This window comes from Somniosus microcephalus, chromosome 11 (genome assembly GCF_052327205.1).
Source record: "Somniosus microcephalus isolate GS21.2 chromosome 11, FLI_Smic_1.0, whole genome shotgun sequence".
Classification (NCBI taxonomy): domain Eukaryota; kingdom Metazoa; phylum Chordata; class Chondrichthyes; order Squaliformes; family Somniosidae; genus Somniosus; species Somniosus microcephalus.
Window position 1 is genome coordinate 65,584,136 of NC_140997.1, and position 15,482 is coordinate 65,599,617.

Consider the following 15,482-nt stretch of genomic DNA (forward strand, 5'->3'; position numbering starts at 1 on the left):
GATGATCTGCAGGCAGAATGTGCCTCCCCTTTAAGAGATGCAGACTACCTTTAAGTAGTGCAGGCTAGCTTTAATTGGTGCTAGCCTCACACGAACTTGGGCCTCCTGCTGAGCTTTTAGCCACTAAACAATGTGTTCAGCACTGAGCTGAACACCACAATCATGCAAATGAGCAGGCAGCATAAAGTTCACGTGCTGCCTGTAGTCCTCTGAATGGACACGGGAGGTTAAAATGAAACAGAAAAAGAAGACTTACTGTACAATGAATGTAAGGTTCATGATACAGTAGAGAACTAAGCTGAATACAGAAAGTGCAGAGGAGATCTAAAAAAGGAATAAGGGGGCAAAAAGAGAGTATGAGAATAGATTAGCAGCTAACTATATGGACTTTAAAAGGGTATTGATAAAATACCACATAATAGACTTTTTAGGAAAACTGTCCCTGGGATTAAAGGGGCAGTGGCAGCATGGATATATATTTGGCCAAAGGACAGAAAGCAGAGAGTAATGGTGAACGGTTGTTTTACCAATTGGAGGAAAGTATACAGTGACATTCCCCAGGGGTCAGTATTAGGACCGCTGCTCTTTTTAATATATATTAGTGACCTGGACTTGGGTATACAGGGCACAATTTCAAAGTTTGCAGATGACACGAAACTCGGAGGTGTAGTAATCAATGTGGAGGATAGCAACAGATCAGGAGGACATAGACAGACTGGCAAAATGGGCAGTCATGTGGTAGATGAAATTTAATACAGAGAAATGTGAAGTGATACATTTTGGTAGGAAGAATGAGGAGAGGCAATATAAAATAAATGGTACAATTTTAAAGGGGCTGCAGGAACAGAGAGAGCTGGGGGTGTATGTACACATATCTTTGAAGGTGACAGGACAAGTTGAGAAGGCTATTAAAAAGTATATGGGAACCTTGGCTTTATTAATAGAGGTATAGAGTACAAAAACAAGGAAGTTATGCTAAACCTTTAAAAACACTGTTTAGGTCTAAGCTGGAAATTGTGTCCAATTCTGGGCATCACACTTTAGGAAGAATGTCAAAGCCTTGGAGAGGGTGCAGAGGAGATTTACTAGAATGGTACCAGGGATGAGGGACTGCAGTTATGTAGAGAGACTGGAGAAGCTGGGGTTGTTCTCCTTAGAGCAGAGAAGATTAAGAGGAGATAGAGGTATTCAAACTCATGAACGGTTTTGTTAGAGTAAATAAGGAGAAACTGTTTCCAGTGGCAGAAGGGTCGGTAACCAGAGGGCACAGGTTTAAGGTCACTGGCAAAAGAACCAGAGGTGACACGAGGAAACATTTTTTTATGCAGCGAGTTGTTGTGATCTGGAATGCGCTGCCTGAAAGGGTGGTGGAAGCAGATTCAATAGTAACTTTAAAAGGGAATTGGATAAATACTTGAAGGGGAAAACATTTACAGGGCAATGGGGAAAGAGCAAGGGAGTGGGACTAATTGGATAGCTCTACCAAAGAGCCGGCACAGGCACGATGGGCCGAATAGTCTCCTTCTGTGCTATATCATACTATGACACAATGAATTTCTGGTTAGGAAACTATGTCCTTTTTAGCCGCTTCACATATGTTGAAGTGGGTTCATCCTGGTACAACCCTTGATAGAATAACTCCCTCCTTAAATAGCAGCTTTCTAAAGAATTTGGATACATACCACCAATTATGCAGTAAGTCACCTGTCCCACTTGATTGGCAGCATATGCTGACTCAAACACATGGTTAGTGTTGTGTTATAAAGTGGTGTGCAGTAACTTCACAGTAAAATGAACATTATCCAAAATCAAACTTTTAATATTGATAATCCCAGCACAAGTCCGTGCTTCCAATTCTTCAAAGTTAAATCAGTTAATTAATGCATTTATGTTCACAAGAAAGTCTAAGACAGAATTATTCAGAGTGCAGATGCTTTAGTCAGTAGGAAGCTTTGCACATCCCAATCCATCAACCTACTAGCTGTGACCATTAATCCATAATAATTATGCCTCACCTAAGTGATCACACTGAGAATAGACATTTGACGACATGCTGGATCCTTTTAATTGCTTCCTTCTTTCAAGTTTTTATAGGGGCAGCTTAAAGTTTTTCATAATCCTGTCTTTCTCATAGAAGATCCTACAGCATGACATAAACATAGAGCATTCTTCTTATGAATGTCTGGAATGAAAAAAATTCCATAATAATAGGCTGGGTGATGTTTACGCAGGTTCTTCCCCACACCACTTCAATTGCCTCATGCCACAGTTAAACCCTAGTAGCCTTAACAAATTGAGTTGATCCCTGGAGAGCTCAAAGCACAAACTGTAATGTATATACCTTTAAGGAGGGAACTATTTTTTACAGCTCATGTATACTGCAGTACCGGCAGTGACCACACCTGTATATAACACTGAGTAGTAATCTGTACAGATCAGTTCAACTGTGAGCCACGTTGAGTAAACACCTGTTGTACCGTTTCTGCTGCAGTCTGTATCTTATTATACCCAGACACAACATTGACAACGAGGCAGGTTCGAACCTACCTGCAACTCTGCATCACCTCCCGGGGATTCATTCCTGGAGATCAGTGGATTGGAGGTCAAGGCCAGAGACTCGGGCGTCGACCATGGGCAACCGCCCAGTCATCCAGCAGAGACTCGAGAATTGCGGGGGATGCTGTCGAGAGCCAGGCTTGGCTTTCCAGTCGAGGTGGTCAAGCGAAATGGGCTGGCAACAGGTAGTGCGCAGACCCTTCCCGGACAGCGGCGGGCTAGAGCCCGACCGAGCAGCACAGCAAAGGGCCGAGCAGCGTCGACGGGGGAGAGAGAGAGAGGGCAGAGCGCACAGGGCGCAGCCGGTGTTCAGGGGCCGAGCAGTGTCGGAGAGAGGGAGAGAGAGATGCGCAGAAACCCACGAGGTGCCGCCATTGCCACGAGGACCACCGAGGCCGGCGTTGGCAGCAGCGGGGGAGGAAGGAAAGCGCGGGAGACTCCATTTTAAGCCATTGGGAGACGCCATTTTAAACCACACCCAAAATGCCGAAGAGTGGCAGTATCACCGCATTTGACAATCAAGTCGCAGATTGGACTACATATGACGAACGAATAGAGGTGTACTGCAAGGCAAATGAGGTGTCAGATGACAAGAAAGCATCGGTATTGTTAAATTTAATGGGTGCAAAGACGTATGGTTTATTACGAAATCTAGTAACCCCAACGAAGCCAATGGAAAAGAGTTTTGAAGACATAGTAACGATACTAAAGGAACATTTAAACCCCACACCGCTGCTGATAGCAGAAAGATTCAAGTTTCACAAACGGAACCAGCATAAGGATGAAAGCAATGCTGATTACTTAACAGAACTGCGCAAACTATCGAAACACTGCCAGTTTGGAGCGGGACTGGCAGATACCTTAAGGGACAAGTTTGTGTGTGGGCTTCAAAGTGAAGGAACCCAGAAATGGCTTTTATCTGAAAAGGACCTTACGCTGGAAAAGGCTTTCAGCATTGCGGTATCATATGAAGCAGCAGCACGGGGCGCTGCAGAGATACAACAGAGACCGCAAGAATATGGCACAAATGAAATGTCATATGGAACAGAGAAGTGCTATCGCTGCGGCAGAACAACATACGACCAGAATGATTGCTGGTTCAAAGACAAAGTGTGCAGACAGTGTGGAAAAGTAGGACACATAGCACGAGTCTGCAGGTCGGGAAAGAAAACCAGCAATAAGAAACCTATCAAAGGAAAGTACAAGAAGGTACATAAGATGACGGAGAATAGTTCAGACGAACAAAAGAGTGATAACGACTCCAAAAGCAGGGAACTGAGTTGTCTGAAACTACATAATGTGATCACAACGGAGGATCACCGAACCATTTGGGTCACTCTCAAGATAGCAGGAGTCCAGGTAAAGATGGAATTGGACACAGGATCAGCCCTAACAGTCATAAACCAACGGGACTACGAGCGGCTATTCTCACACATACCCTTGAGAGACACAAAAATTATTTTGAAGACGTACACGGGGCAAAAAGTCTACCCCAAAGGAAAAATAAGGGTGACCGTTATATATAACGGTAAGGAAACACCAAAACTAGACCTGTATGTATTGCAAGATGGAGGACCACCATTACTGGGACGTGAATGGATCCGGAAAATACAACTGGATTGGCATTCCATACAGGCACTGACTGTGGCTGACAAAAAGGATGACGACGTCACACCTGGGCGACTGCCAAAGATCCTAACTGACGCAAAAGAAGTGTTCCAGCAAGGACTCGGAACACTAAAAGGCATGACAGCAACGATTAAAATTGAAGAAAACGCAAGCCCAAAATTTTTTAAGGCCAGACCGGTACCTTATGCGATCCGCCCAGCCGTCGAAGCAGAGCTGGAGAGTCTGGAACATTCAGGTGTACTATCAAAGGTACACTGGAGCGAGTGGGCTACACCCATCGTCCCTGTGATGAAAAAGTCGTTGAGCAGCACGCCTGGGGAACCAAGGAAGGTTCGCATCTGTGGGGACTTTAAGGTAACAGTGAACCCGGTCCTTCACACCGTACAATATCCACTTCCGCGGATTGAAGATATTTTCGCCTCGCTATCTGGAGGGAAACGCTTCACTAAGATTGATCTGACCCAGGCGTATCTGCAAATGGAGGTAGAAGAAGCATCAAAAAAATACCTCACAATCAACACCCATAAAGGTCTCTACCAATACAACCGGCTGGTATTCGGGGTAGCATCAGCCCCGGCTATTTGGCAGAGGGCAATGGAACAAGTCCTGCAAGGGATCCCAGGGACCCAGTGTTATTTGGACGACATCCTGGTCATGGGCGAAAATGATAGTGATCACCTTGCCAACCTGGAGCAGGTGCTCGCTAGATTGCAGGAATACGGGCTCCGAGCTAACCGCCCCAAATGCGAGTTTTTTAGAAAACAGATCTCGTATTGTGGTCACGTTATCGATAAAGAGGGGTTACATAAGTCCCCAGAGAAGATTGAGGCAGGAGTCAAGGCTCCAGCACCGGAAAATGTGTCACAACTGAGGTCGTTCCTCGGGCTGGTAAACTACTACCATAAGTTCTTGCCAAATTTGTCTACAATACTACACCCACTGAACACCCTACTGCAAACTGGGGTGCCATGGAAGTGGAGTGACGAATGTAGACGAGCGTTCCAGAAGAGCAAAACACTAATCACATCGAAAGAGGTATTGGCCCATTACAACCCAGCATTACCAATTCGGTTGGCATGTGATGCGTCACCCTACGGCATTGGAGCGGTGCTGTTCCGCAAATTCTCGGACGGCTCAGAGAGGCCAATAGCCTTTGCGTCACGATCACTAACCTCAGCCGAGCGTAACTACACCCAGATTGACAGGGAGGCCCTCAGCCTAGTGCGGGGAGTGAAAAAGTTCAATCACTATCTGCACGGGCAGAAATTCACCTTGCTGACTGATCACCAGCCTCTTGTCTCCATTTTTAATCCGAAGAAGGGCGTTCCGGTGATGACTGCGCAACGACTACAAAGATGGTCACTTTTTCTAGGGGCGCACCACTATGAGATTGAATATAAGGGCACGAAACAGCATGGAAATGCTGATGGGCTATCACGCCTGCCACTGCCTACTGCGGAGGAAGCACCAGCAGTGGATCCTGTCGAAATATTCCATTCGACTATAGTTGAATACCTACCGGTAACTAACGCTTGTATCAAAAAGGAAACCCGAAATGACCCGACACTGTCTCGGGTATATGATTTAACGGTGAAGGGATGGCCAGCACATGGCGACTCACTGTTGCCAGCATTCTCGACAAGGAGAGAACAGCTGTCAGTGTGCCAGGGAACCTTGATGTGTGGATCCCGAGTGATAATTCCACCCAAGTTAAGGGATAGAGTGCTCAATGAGCTTCATGAGGGTCATCTGGGAGGGGTAAAAATGAAAAGCCTAGCCAGGGCTTATGTGTGGTGGCCGGGAATCGCTAAACAAGTCGAGGACCTGACCAAGAGCTGCTCAGGATGCCAGAAAGTCCAAAATGCACCACCACAGGCCCCTCTACACCCATGGGAGTGGCCACCATCTCCATGGCAACGGGTGCATATTGATTTTGCTGGTGCATTCATGAACTCAATGTTTTTAATAGCCGTGGATGCGCACTCGAAATGGCCTGAGGTCATCAAAATGTCCTCCACCACCACGGAGAAAACTATTGCAGTCCTACGGACCATTTTTGCCAGGAATGGCTTGCCAGAACAGATTTGCTCCGACAACGGACCACAGTTTGTGTCCGAAGAGTTCTGGTGGTTCTTGAAAAAGAATGGGGTAAGGCATTACACATCCGCCCCGTATCATCCAGCCACAAATGGATCGGCTGAGAGGTTCGTACAAACCTTTAAGAAGGCAATAAAGGCTATGTACAATGACAACATTCCACTGCAGCACAAGGTGGACAATTTCCTGTTCGCCTACCGGAATGCGACACATGCAGTCACCAACCAGGCCCCAGCCATGATGTTCTTTAACCGAAGGTTAAGATCTCGCCTGGATTTGCTCAGACCAAACGTACGAAGAGATGGTGAGAGTAAGCAATTCCAGCACATCCATGAGAAGCCAACAAGGAGCTTCAATGTAGGGCAACCAGTCTTGGCCCACGACTACCGAACAGAAAAATGTCAGCCAGGAACGATATGCACACGGCAGGGCCCACTAATGTACACAGTGGACGTTGGGGAGAGCATCGTGAGACGCCATGCTGACCAGATCCTAGAGTCACAGGAACAAGTCAACCCCATGCCTCACCCATACGTACCTGGTGATGAACCCGACGTACAGGTAGCATCTACCCCAGAAACAGTAGCATCGGTAGCTGATGAACCAACCGACGACAGGGGGCCAGAATCGCCTCCGCACCAAGAGCAAGACACTCGGGAAAGGCGTTATCCAGAAAGGATCAGGAGGCCTCCCCAAAGACTGAATATATAAATAGACTATTTTCAGCTAATGTTACATGTTAAAAGTGTTAATTGTAATTAGTTTGATATTTAATTGTTAAATGAGTGCTATGGTACTGTTAATCTAAAAGGGGAGGAATTGTAATGTATATACCTTTAAGGAGGGAACTAATTTTTACAGCTCATGTATACTGCAGTACCGGCAGTGACCACACCTGTATATAACACTGAGTAGTAATCTGTACAGATCAGTTCCACTGTGAGCCACGTTGAGTAAACACCTGTTGTACCGTTTCTGCTGCAGTCTGTATCTTATTATACCCAGACACAACACAAACCACATTTAGAAACTACATCTGTATCATTGTCATATTGCTATTTTCACATTGATGGAGTGATTTTAGATGCACATTGATGCAAACGTGGCAGCATAACTCAGGAATCAGGCCCCGTTGTTACTCCGGAGCATACTAAAGTTAAGGAGTGTGAGACTCCTTCAGGAGTTCATCTCACCCCACTTGGACTTTGTAACTTCAGTTCTGTGTGAAGCTGGTTTTAAAAAGTGCTCAGGGATTTAAAGTTGAGAAGGTGGGTGTTGTCACCATAGGAGTGCAGGAACACGAGGTTATCTGGCAGGGACAGTGGCATCAAAAACACATCACCGCCTCTGTTGCCCTGCTAGCAGCTGTTGAACAGGCCAACAGAGGCTGTGATATTGTGATGGGAAGATCACTTAAGGAGAGGGAGTTGAGAAGGAGAGAGTGCTGGTGAGGGAGCTGGAGAATAGCTTCTTCCAAGGGTAAGGGTAGATATGTACATTTTGATAGTCCAACATATATTTGTGGTCCACAACTTAAAAACAGGTTCATGTTGAGAACACCTACGGCAGCACGGTGGCATAGTGGTTAGCACTGTTGCCTCACAGCGCCAGGGACCCGGGTTCGAATCCGGCCTCGGGCGACTGTCTGTGTGGAGTTTGCACATTCTCCCCGTGTTTGCGTGGGTTTACTCCGGGTGCTCCGGTTTCCTCCCACAGTCCAAAGATGTGCAGGTTAGGTTGATTGGCTATGATAAATTGACCCTTAGTGTTAGGGGGATTAAATACGTGGGGTTACGGGGATAGGGTGGGATATGTGTTGGTGTAGGGGTTATGGGGATCGGGTGGGATATGTGTCGGTGCAGGCTCGATGGGCCGAAATGGCCTCTATCTGCACTGTGGGGTTTCTGTGATTCTGTGAACTGGAAATCCCAGATTGATACCAATGTTCAGTTCTGAGATGAAGATCTAAAGAACATGACTAACCTTCCATACAGTTATGAGATAAAATCTGGAGTCTCTTTCTTTGAATAATCAAATTGCAATGAAAGACTCTGATCCCACATTCACGATTGTTGTTGACAATATTTTCAGTGTGACGTGGGCTGGGCTAAATAGCATGAAGGATTATTATCTAGAAACCTTGGCACATCAAGCTCTGGGTTCTGGGTTAGTCTTGTTTCGCTTCTACATATTTACACAGTCTCTTCAGTTGAGGTATTCTGGTTGGCAAAGGATAACCCTGTTTTGGCATCAAGAGAAGGAAGCCTTCTGAAAGATATTGTGCAGGACCAATGGAAGGAGGTTGCCTTGACAGTAAGTGCCACCATTATAAGCCCCACAAAGCTACTCAATGGTGCAAGAAGTTCACTGATCTCATTAGTTGGCTGAGGTAAGAGGAGGCAGTCAGAACTTGAACCAATACGCAATTTCCGCCTACCTTGGCCTCCCTGTCTTGAACACCATGGGCCCCAATATTCACTGCGGTGGGGTTTCAGAAAGGGGGGAGGAATTATGGTCGTAAACCCGGTAATGCAAGTTATAGCTCATCGGCGTGCATGTTTATTTTTAGACAGATTCCCCGCCCGGAAGCCAGCCTGATTGATAGGCTTGGCTACCTGTTGGGCAGGGAAGTTCTCCAGAAAATGGCAGAGCCGAGGATCAGGTAAGTTTTGTGGTTGTTGAGGGTAGAGATCGTGGGGGAGGGGGTGGGCGGGAGTGGTAGAGATCAGGAGAAGAGATGGGGCATCTGGGGGAGAGTCAGAGATTGTGTGAGTTTGGGTGGAGATGGTGGGGGGGTGGGGTCGGTGATGGGGCAGTTGGTGACCACGGAGGGGGTTCGGTGATCGCGGGGGTGTGTGGAGGGGAGATCGTGGAGGTGGCGGGAGGGGGGGATGTTGTTTACAGGTAAGCTAGTTGGGACTGGAAGAAACACTCCTGCTCCTCTTGGCCTACAAACAGTGCTGTAAATGCACTTACCTGATGGATCCAGTCCTTCTCACCTTCTTTTACCTGCAAGGATTCCCGGGGCCTGGGACACCTGGCCAAATGGATTAAAAATAAAAACCCTGTAAAAGGCACTCAGCCTTCTTAAAAGGCTGGGAGTGGATTGTGTTACGTCCGTGTAATAATAAGAAAAGGACTGCAGAGAACGGTACAACAGCTGTTTAATCAACGTGGTTCAAACTGCAACTGAAACAACAGATTACTGCTCAGCGTTATATACAGGTGTGGTCACTGCCGGTACTACAGTATACATGAGCTGTAGAAAGTAGTTCCCCCCTTAAAGGTACATACATTACAATTCCTCCCCTTTTAGATTAACAGTACCATAACACTCATTTAACAATTAAATATCACACTAATTACAATTAACACTTTTAACATGCAACATTAGCTGAAAATAGTCTATTTATAAATTCAGTCTTTGGGGAGGCTTCCTGATCCTTTCTGGATAGCGCCTTTCCCGAGTGTCTTGCTCTTGGTGCGGAGGCGATTCTGGCCCCCTGTCGTCGGTTGGTTCATCAGCTTCCGATGCTACTGTTTCTGGGGTAGACGCTACCTGTACGTCGGGTTCATCACCAGGTACGTATGGGTGAGGCATGGGGTTGACTTGTTCCTGTGACTCTAGGATCTGGTCAGCATGGCATCTCACGATGCTCTCCCTAACGTCCACTGTGTACATTAGTGGCCCCTGCCGTGTGCATATCGTTCCTGGTTGCCATTTCTCTGTTCGGTAGTCGCGGGCCAAGACTGGTTGTCCTACATTGAAGCTCCTTGTCGGCTTCTCATTGATGTGCTGGAATTGCTTACTCTCAACATCTCTTCGTACATTTGGTCTGAGCAAATCCAGACGAGATCTCAACATTCGGTTAAAGAACATCATGGCTGGGGCCTGGTTGGTGACTGCAGGTGTTGCATTTCTGTAGGCTAACAGGAAATTGTCCACCTTATGCTGCAGTGGAATGTCATCATCGCACATGGCCTTTACTGCTTTCTTAAAGGTTTGTACGAACCTCTCAGCCAATTCATTTGTGGCTGGATGATACGAGGCGGATGTGTAATGCCTTACCCCATTCCTTTTCATAAATCTTCGAAACTCTTCGGAAACAAACTGTGGTCCATTATCAGAGCAAATCTGCTCTGGCAAGCCGTTCCTGGCAAAAATGGTCCGTAGGACTGCAATAGTTTTCTCCGTGGTGGTGGAGGACATTTTGATGACCTCAGGCCATTTCGAGTGCGCATCCATGGCTATTAAAAACATTGAGTCCATGAATGGACCAGCAAAATCAATATGTACCCGTTGCCATGGAGATCAGGGCCACTCCCATGGGTGTAGAGGAGCATGTGTTGGTGCATTTTGGACCTTCTGGCATCCTGAGCGGCTCTTTGTCAGGTCCTTGATTTGCTGATCGATCCCCGGCCACCACACATAAGCCCTAGCAAGGCTTTTCATTTTCACCCCTCCCAGATGACCTTCGTGAAGCTCATCTCCCTTAACTTGGGTGGAATTACCACTCGGGATCCACACATCAAGGTCCCCTGGCATACTGACAGCTGTTCTCTTCTGGATGAGAATGCTGGCAACAGTGAGTCGCCATGTGCTGGCCATCCCTTCACCGTCAAATCATATACCCGAGACAGTGTCGGGTCATTTCGGGTCTCCTTCTCTATACCAGCGTTAGTTACTGGCAAGCATTCAATTATAGTCGAATGAAATATTTTGACAGGATCCACTGCTGGTCCTTCCTCCGCAGTAGGCAGTGGCAGGCGTGATAGCCCATCAGCGTTTCCATGCTGTTTCGTGCCCTTATACTCGATTTCATATTGGTGCGCCCCTAGAAAAAGGGACCATCTTTGTAGCCGTTGCACAGTCATCACCGGAACGCCCTTCTTCGGATTAAAGATGGAGACAAGTGGTTGGTGGTCAGTCAGCAAGGTAAACTTCTGCCCGTGCAGATAGTGATTGAACTTTTTCACTCCCCACACTAGGCTGAGGGCCTCCCTGTCAATCTGGGCGTAGTTACGCTCGGCTGAGGTTAGTGACCGAGACGCAAAGGCCACTGGCCTCTCTGAGCCGTCCGGGAATTTGTGCGAAAGCACCGCTCCAATGCCATAGGGTGATGCATCACACGCCAACCGAATTGGTAATGCTGGGTTGAAATGAGCCAACACCTCTTTTGATGTGATCAATCCTTTGCTCTTCTGGAAAGCTCGTTTACATTCGTCACTTCACTTCCATGGTACCCCCATTTGCAGTAGGGTGTTCAGTGGGTGTAGTATGGAAGACAAATTCGGCAAGAACTTATGGTAGTAGTTCACCAGCCCGAGGAACGACCTCAGTTGTGACACATTTTCCGGTGCTGGAGCCTTGACTACTGCCTCAATCTTTTCAGGGGACTTATGTAACCCCTCTTTATCAATAACGTGGCCACAATACGAGATCTGCTTCTGGAAAAACTCGCATTTGTGGCGATTAGCTCGGAGCCCATATTCCTTCAATCTAGTGAGCACCTGCTCCAGGTTGGTGAGGTGATCACTGTCATTTTCGCCCGTTCCAGGATGTCATCCAAATAACACTGGGTCCCTGGAATCCTTTGCAGGACTTGTTCCATTGCCCTTTGCCAAATAGCCGGAGCTGATGCTACCCCGAATACCAGCCGATTGTATTGGTAGAGACCTTTATGAGTGTTGATCGTGAGGTACTGTTTCGAGGCTTCTTCTACCTCCATTTGCAGGTACGCCTGGGCCAGATCAATCTTAGTGAAGCGTTTCCCTCCAGATAGCGAGGCGAAAATATCTTCAATCCGCGGAAGCGGATATTGTACAGTGTGAAGGACTGGGTTCACTGTCACCTTAAAGTCCCCACAGATGCGAACCTTCTTTGGTTCCCCAGGCATATTACTCAACGACTTCTTCATTACAGGAATGATGGGTGTAGCCCACTCGCTCCAGTCCACTTTGGACAGTACTCCTGAACGTTCCAAACCTTCCAGCTCTGCTTCGATGGCTTGGCAGATCGCATAAGGTACCGGTCTGGCCTTAAAAAAACTTTGGGTTTGCATTTTCCTCTATTTTGATCGTCGCTGTTATGCCTTTTAGTGTTCCGAGTCCCTGCTGGAACACTTCTTGTGCATCAGTTAGCATTTTTGACAGTCGTCCAGGTGCGACGTCGGCATCCTTTTTGGCATCTACAGTCAGTGCTTGTATGGAATGCCAATCTAGCTGTATCTTCCGGATCCATTCACGTCCTAGCAGTGGTGGTCCTCCATCTGGCAATACATATAGGTCCATTTTTGGTGTTTCCTTGCCGTTATATATAACGTTCACCCTTATTTTTCCTTTGAGGTAAACTTTTTGCCCCGTGTACGTCTTCAAGACAATCTTTGTATCTCTCAAGGGTATATGTGAGAATAGCCGCTTGTAGTCCCTTCGGTTTATGACTGTTAGGGCTGATCCTGTGTCCAATTCCATTTTCACTTGGACTCCTGCTATCTTGAGCGTGACCCAGATAGTTTGGTGATCCTGAGTTTTGATCACATTATGTAGTTTCAGACAACCCAGCTCCTTGCTTCCGGAGTCTGTATCACTCTTCTGTTTGTCTGAACTACTCTCCGTCACCTTATGTACCTTCTTGTACTTCTCCTGTGGAGATTTCTTGCTGCTGGTTTTCTTTCCTGACCTGCAGACTCTTGCTATGTGTTCTACTTTTCCACACTGTCTGCAAACTTTGTCCTTGAACCAGCAATCATTATGGTCGTGTGTTGTTCTACCGCAGCAATAGCACTTCACTGTTCCGTATGACATTTCATTTGTGCCATATTCTTGCGGTCTCCGTTGTATCTCTGCAGCGCCCCGTGCTGCTGCTTCGTGTGATACTGCAATGCTGAAAGCCTTGTCCAGCGTAAGATCCTTTTCTGATAGAAGCCGTTTCTGGGTTCCTTCACTTTGAAGCCCACACACAAACTTCTCCCTTAAAGTATCTGCTAGTTCCATTCCAAACTGGCAGTGTTTCGATAGCTTGCGCAGTTCCGTTAAAATGGCGTCTCCCGCGCTGCTGCCAACGACGCTCTCAGCGGTCCTCGTGGCAAATGGTGACGCCCTGTGGGTTTCATGCGCTGCTCCTGCGCTGCAGCCAATACCGCTCTCTGCGGTCCTCGTGGCAATGGCAGCGCCTCGCGTTTTCCTGCGCGCCTCTCTCCCCCTTTGACGCTGCTCGGCCCTTGACCACCAGCTGCGCTCTGCTCTCTCTCGTCTCTCTCCCCCATTGACGCCGCTCGGTCCTGAACACCGGCTGCGCCCTGTGCTCTCTGCCCTCTCTCTCTCCCCCGTCGACGCTGCTCGGCCTTTTTCTGTGCCGCTCGGTCGGGCTCTAGCCCATCGCTGTCCGGGAAGGGTCTGCGCAGTACCTGTTGCCAGCCCGTTTCGCTGGACCACCGTGACTGGAAAGCCAAGCCTGGCTCTCGACAGCCTCCCCTGCGATGCTCAAATCTCCGCTGGATGACTGGGTGGTTCCCCGTGGTCGACGCCCATGCTTCTGGACTCGACCTTCTCCCACTGTTCTCCAGGAGCGAATCCCTGGGAGGTGATGCAGAGTTGCAGGTAGGTTCGAACTTGCTCGTCGCCACTGTTATGTCCGTGTAATAATAAGAAAAGGACTGCAGAGAACGGTACAACAGGTGTTTACTCAACGTGGTTGAAACTGCAACTGAAACAACAGCTTACTACTCAGTGTTATATACAGGTGTGGTCACTGCCGGTACTACAGTATACATGAGCTGTAGAAAGTAGTTCCCCCTTAAAGGTACATACATTACAGATTGGTCGCCCGCCCTTTGTCCCGCCTCCGTTAACATAACATATAAGAACATAAGAACATAAGATATAGGAGCAGGAGTAGGCCAATCGGCCCCTCGAGCCTGCTCCGCCATTCAATAAGATCATGGCTGATCTCATCCTAACCGCCAATCTACTATCAATGAACCATCTCCTGAATCTAACAGAATTAGACACACGAAATAGGAGCAGGATCAGGCTACATGGCACCTGAGCCCACTCCGCTACCCACAGGGCCATGACCGATCCGAACCTAGACTCATGTCCAAATTCCTGCCCGTTCCCCATAACCCTTTATTCCCTTTACTTCTAGGAAATTGTCTATTTCTGTTTTAAATTTATGTAATGATGTAGCTTCTACAGCTTCTTGGGGCAGCATATTCCATGGACCTACCACTCTCTGAGTGAAGTAGTTCCTCCTCATCTCAGTTTTGAAAGAGCAGCCCCTTATTCTAAGACTATGCCCCCTAGTTCTAGTTTCATCCATCATCGGGAACATCCTCCCCGCATCCACCCGATCCAACCCCTTCACAATCTTATATGTTTCAATAAGATTGCCTCTCATTCTTCTGAACTCCAATGAGTAGAGTCCCAATCTACTCAACCTCTCCTCATATGTCCATCCCCTCATCCCCGGGATTAACCGAGTGAACCTTCTTTGTACTGACTCGAGAGCAAGTATGTCTTTTCTTAAGTAAGGACACCAAAACTGTATGCAGTATTCCACGTGCGGTCTCACCAATACCTTGTACAACTGAAGCAATACCTCCCTATTTTTATATTCTATCCCCCTAGCAATGAAAGCCAACATTCCATTGGCCTTCTTAATCACTTGCTGCACCTGCATACTAACCTTTTGAGTTTCGTGCACCAGGACCCCCAGATCCCTTTGTACTTCAGTACTTTCCAGTTTCTTGCCATTAAGATAATAACTTGCTCTACGATTTTTCCTGCCAAAGTGCATAACCTCACACTTTCCAGTATTGTATTCCATCTGCCAAATCTCTGCCCACTTACTTAGCCTGTCTATGTCCCCTTGCAGGTTTTTTATGTCCTCATCACTCACTACTTTCCCTCCCATCTTAGTATCATCTGCAAACTTTGATATGTTACACTCGGTCCCCTGCTCCAAATCGTTAATATAGATTGTAAAGAGTTGGGGACCCAGCACTGACCCCTGCGGAACACCACTAGTTACTGATTGCCAGTCTGAGAATGAACCATTTATCCCAACTCTCTGCTTTCTGTTAGATAGCCAATCCTCTATCCATGACAGAATATTACCCCCAATCCCGTGATTTTTTATCTTAAGCAATAATCTTTTGTGTGGCACCTTGTCAAATGCCTTTTGGAAGTCTAAATACACT